The following is a 6,035-nucleotide window of genomic DNA, read 5'->3' as shown; positions in this document are numbered from 1 at the left end:
AGGGGATTACGAGAAGTTTAAAAATGGTTTTGGTTTGTCATGCATTGTCAGTCTAAGTGCACGATGTTAAAATATAGAAAATGTATATGCCCTCATACGCAGTTCAAACATGTACATCCACAGCTCCATATCTTCTGTAGAAAACACCGTAGCCATCTTGAATATCACAAAACCCAGTGAAAATTATGTCATTAATATGAAAAACAAGTCCAGATAGTACTGTATTTCGAATATTGGATTGGGTGTCTGACGCCCTCTGGTGGATACCATAGGGATTGAGGCATTTTTAACTGACAAATTAGCAGCATGGTTAATGTCAACATGACTCCTTTAGACTGTAATATACACCATCGCTACAAACGAGTTACTTAAATGCTGTACTCCTGAAGTTTGCACATGCACACATTACACCATTGTTGAAAACCTGAAAAAAAAGTTGACCAAGCACAGGTCTTCTTAAAGTCCTACTCCATTGTCTCCTCTCCTGGGCCTCATTGGAAGCTCGCCCATAAAGTGCCTGCTAAACCCTCTTATCAGCTGTGGCCTGCTCCGGGGGGCACCCACCTCGTGTTAATCCTCTTCTTCCACGAACATGTGGGTGCTACGCTCTTCCAGTCAGCACCCATTACCGTGTGCACGCGGCTGATGGAGAACAGGCTCCTCACACTTAGCTCCGCACTGGGCTGGAGCCTGCCAAAGACACTGCTAAAGACACTGCTAAAAAGACACCGCTAAAGTCGTGAAGCTCTGAGGCCACAAGGTCAAACTGAGAGGAGAGTTTTCTTTATGTGTTTGCTTTAAGGTATTATATATTAGTGTTTATTCTTAATGTGGACATGTTTTCAACTTTATACTGCACTGCCTATAAAAGATGTAGTGTTTTTATTTCAAGAAGTCAATTGGTTTGGGGTTTTGAATAGGACAAAACAGCTTGGCACTATGCAATTCTTCTCTAAATCTATATATACAAATCTGTTTATTTGTGGTTTATTTGGCACGTCTTCTTCTATTTTGCTAGATCAATGTAGTGTATTCAAGTTTTTTTGCTCTGCTATATTCCATTTTTGTGAAAGAAAGACCAAACGCTTTACTAACATTGCTCGGGCAAATTGCCAAACCAGTACTGAACGAGAATAAAAGTATTTTTGGATATTTATGAAATTGGCAGCGAACCAGAGCACATTGTTTGGAGGGTTTGCAAGTTAAACAGACCTACTTTAGTTTCCCTTGGGTCAATAGAGACAGCCTATAGTTTAATTCATCTTGTCATAAACGCAGTAAACTACATAGACCTAAAGTATCTTCTGGGTCTTATGTAGCTTACAGTTTATCAGTGCGGGTCAAGCTGGGATTTGGGCCTTGATCTGGGGAATGCACTTACCCCGAACAGCAGCTACACCTCTGTTAGCGAGCGCTGGGTGGGGGACAAAATGGCCACCATCTGGACATGAAGTCGCCCCTCACCTTGTTCAGAAGACTCACCCAAATCCCCCACACATGGGCGAGGCTTTTTAAAATAGCTCTGGGTGTCACAGGGTCATGTGATAAGACCAAGGGGGCGTCAGGGGGGTCTCGCGTTGGATCTAAGTGTAGACAGTGAGGGACAGGAGGGTGACAGGGAGGAGGTGGTGAGGGAGAGACTGACAGGAGGTCTCTATGGTTACAAAAGTATATAAGACTTGTAGACTTGTAGATGTCCTCCACATGAAGCCAAACTGTCTAGATATTTATCAGGAAGGGCATCTGTCTGAAATCTAAAGGCGCATTTCTACAGCCAGTTGGTTTTTGGGAGATTTGAGTGGCGCATCATGGAAATAGAAAGTAAAAACCATATAGTATTTCAGAACATGCATGGATATAGATGCCACACTCTGGAATATTATCTCCAAAGGAACAACGTTTTCATATAATTTGGGTCTGTGTAGCTCTCAAACTTACACATTTGAATTTAAATAAAATAAAAAGAGAAACCACTGGCCTTAAAATACTGTAGTACTGGGTGAGATGGCTAAATTAGTATCTCATTTGTGTCCAGTGCCAGTCCTTGGATAACTGGACTCTGGATGTGTTATCTCTCCTTCTCTCCAACACAGCCAACACGTCTCTACAATATTTTTAGGGAAGCTATTGTTGTTGGTGACGTGTCCCAGGATGTGTTTTCCCAAAAGGTCAAAAGTTCAGTCTTGTAGAGGAGGCACAGTGATGGAGGAACAGGCACCTCCACCATAATGTCTCAGTGTGTGTGGAGGAATATTGTTTTTACTCACACAGGTCAGAGAGGATACACACAAACAGTGACAGCACACAATTAGTGAAAATAGTGCTAGTAGTATATTAATAATAGTATAATAGTAGTAGTTGTAGTAGTATAGTAGTAATAGTAGCAGTAGTATTATTGTAGTGGTATAGTGGTAGTACTAGTAATAGTATGATAGAGTAGTAGTAGTAGTAGTAGTAGTGGTGTAATAGTAGTAGTAGTAACAGTATGATAGTATAATAGTAGTATTGCAGTAGTAGTAGTGTAGTAGTAGTAGCAGTAGTAGTAGTAATTGTAGTAGTAGTAGTAGTAATATAGAAGTAAAAGTAATATTTGTAGTAGTTAGTATTATGACAGTTATGAGTATATTAGTAGTATTAGTAGTAGTCTTGTAGTATAATAGTAGCACTGTTTTAGTAGCAGCAGTACTAGTAGTAGTAGTAGTAGCAGTAGTAGTAATAGTAGTAATAGTAGTGGTGGTAGTACTAGTAGTAGTAGTGGTAGTAGTAGAAGTAGTAGTAGTAGTAGTAGATCAGTGTGTAATATTTGTCACATTCTGAAGTTCTCCAGCAGTGATCACAGTATTTTTGGGGCTCACTACTTTACACACTGATTTTTGTAAAAAGTCAACATGGTTCAGCAAATCAAAATAAAATGTTGATGATAAATAGTTTATATAGACATGCTTACACCTTGCTTTTATTTTATACCTGCGTGATTTTTGTGTCTTCGTTTTTTCTCTGTAGGCTCAGGTTTGTGTGGGTCTGTGCTGTTGTGTTATATTTATATTGTTTACAAAATCAATATATCATTGGAAGAAAAAAAGTGAATATATAAATGTTTGATGGGCCTGGTCAGGGATGGTGAGGAGGTAAAAGTATGGAGTCTTCAGGACCAGTGATAGGGAGGGACAGCTGTGTCCTCTGTCTCCTGCTGGGACGGGACTATTTTAACAGGACAGCCCCATTGTCTTTACCTAGAACGATCAGAGACTTCAGGCTCCTGCACTAAAGTAAAGGCAATGGGAGGGCATCCGGCTTGTCCATTCACACACATCTTACAATGCCCCAATAGAAGATGTAATAGATTTATGTGGGGGAAAGGCTCATAAATTGAAAAGAAAAACTTGCTTCAACGTCACTGCAAATTTCTGCTACAACTTTGACTGCACTTTCATCTTGTGTGATGTATTAATAAAATATAATAGAGTAACATTATTCTCCTCAACTTTAGCATTACATGTAGTGTTAAATGTTGCCTTCTTGTAGCCAGTGGTGGAATGTAACAAAGTAAAAGTAGTAAAGTTCTATACTTATGTGCAAATTTTAGATATCTGTAAGTACATTTTAGAGTGGATATGTTTTACTTTTACTGCATTACGTTTAAGAGCAGTTATCTGTACTTTCTGCTCCACTACATTTTTGAACTGGACTGAAAAGCAAAAGAATTTTTTATTATTCTTTATTTATGAATTATTGTTTGAGACCTGCTGAAAAGTCTGAGGGGTTTATTATACCAGTAAAATATTAATATATATATATATATATATATATATATATATATATATATATATATATATATATATATATATATATATAGAGAGAGAGAGAGAGAGAGAGAGAGAGAGAGAGAGAGAGAGAGAGAGAGAGAGAGAGAGAGAGAGAGAGAGAGAGAGAGAGATAGCTAGATAGATAAAAAAAAAACAGCTAAGCAGAGCCAATCAATTGTTGCTGTTGAACAAAATGCAGCTCAAATCTTTATCAAATTCACTACATTTAAAGCATTATAAGACTTCAAAATCTTCACAAAATAAAATTTAACGTTTTACAGGTACTTTAATACTTTTGCTCAAGTAGATTTCATGTGATACTTTTACAAAAGTACTTTAAATTTTCAATCTTTGACTCCATGACTATACTTTTATTTTAACTGCACAATTAGATGAATTCCTCTAAGTAATTTCAAAAACAGATTTTTTTGAGAGGACTTGGTGAACAATAAGGCCAAAAGAAAAACACTATAAAATTTATAAATCTGCACCTCTACTGAAATAAAACACACACACACATCGTTTATACCAGCATCATTCAACACATTTATTCAAAACCTAATAACTGTTCCCATTAGACCCGTGCTCCATCACCACATCTTCCTCCACTTTATGTCAGAATCCTGCATGTGAGAATGACCTAAGAATGAGTGTATTGTGTTTTGTGCACTAACTTCTCTCTGGGGCACACATAGGCACGCAGTTATGGTCATATCAAAGAGAGGTTGCAGGGTCACAGTGTACAGAGTGAAGTCATGACAGCAGGAGTCCAGCAAACATGGGCCATTGTCCTGTGAGAAAAGGCATGAGGTAGCACTGAGACGGGGCTAGGCTGTTTTGGATTTGTTTTAACTAACTATATTATGCATCTACATCCGATAACAAAGTGTATCGTTGGAGTCCTCTTGTATTGTTATTAATGATGATAATGGCTAAAATTGATATAGTATTGTGTATTCAAATGAACTCTGAAAAAAAAAAAAGAATGTTCAGCACTAGGGCATCAAATCTGTCAATCTCTCATGCACTTATTCAATTTCACCTGTCCATAGAGCTGACCTGTATCTTGGCCTGATAGTTGCTTGTATCCATGGAGATAGAAAAGGTTAATGCCAAATTATAAAAGTTTCCAGACAGAAGGAAATCTCTAAGCAAACAAGCAGGTGTGTTGTGTGTGTGTTATACTAGAAAAAGTTACATAGTGTGCCTTTAAACACGCAAGCCCAAAGACACAACAACAGTATGCAGCTCCACTTTCATCCTTCAGAATTTTTATAGACCTGTTAACTGAATGGTCCTGTAAAAGTCTACCTGAGTATCCCACTGCTGTCATGGCTACTGTCTTTTTAGGCTATCTTAAATGTCCTATATTGCACAAAATTCTCTGTTCCACCTTGTGATGTCATGAAGTGTTGGTTTTCAAGGTAACAGCTTCCTTTTACCTTTAGTTTAGTAGAGATGGGGAGTTCCAGGGCTGAAATCATCCAAATCATTCTAATGAAGGTGTATGGAGTTTACAAAAACAGCAGCACTTCCTGTATTACCACATGACATCACAAGGTAGAATGGAGTTTTTCTTTTATTATTATTATTTGAAAGAAGAATACAGCCTAAATCTGCAGCAATTGTGTGTTAAACACGTGTGCATGGAACAAAGCACAACTGTGGGTATGTTTTGATGAGGAAACAACATTATAACATAGAACAGAAAATAGTGTAATATAGGCCCTTTAAATCACTCCCATAACCAAAACATAAATAAAAAGTTTTTCTAAATGCAATACAATCTCAAAGCAAATGATGTGGATGGCAGTTACATGAAGACGCTGTTAAAAACAATGTGACGTGAGAAATGATATTAAGTGATGTGTGTGATTTCAAATGGACAAGATGGTGTCCGATTGGTTGGTTTAATTGTATAATGTGTATCCATCGGCCCGGAGCAGCCCGTTTAAACCTGGTTACGTGGACGTTATAGTGGCTGTATGTCACCTCACTAATCTTATCATAGCCATGGAGATGACAGCAAGAGGACACAGCCAGGGCACATTCAAAGTCCTACAATCCAGTTTGGGTTGAATTTAAGTGTTAAACTGGACCAGCCGCCATTTTGAGAAGAATTATGCAAGCAAATATAATAAGTGTAATATCTATGTCAAAGGTGCATTACGTAATTCATTTGGAGGCTTATCTCCATGGAGATGTTATTGCTTTGCCTGGTATGTTGGG

This window comes from Periophthalmus magnuspinnatus, chromosome 24, assembly GCF_009829125.3.
Source record: "Periophthalmus magnuspinnatus isolate fPerMag1 chromosome 24, fPerMag1.2.pri, whole genome shotgun sequence".
Lineage (NCBI taxonomy): Eukaryota > Metazoa > Chordata > Actinopteri > Gobiiformes > Gobiidae > Periophthalmus > Periophthalmus magnuspinnatus.
This window is presented reverse-complemented; position numbering follows the sequence as displayed.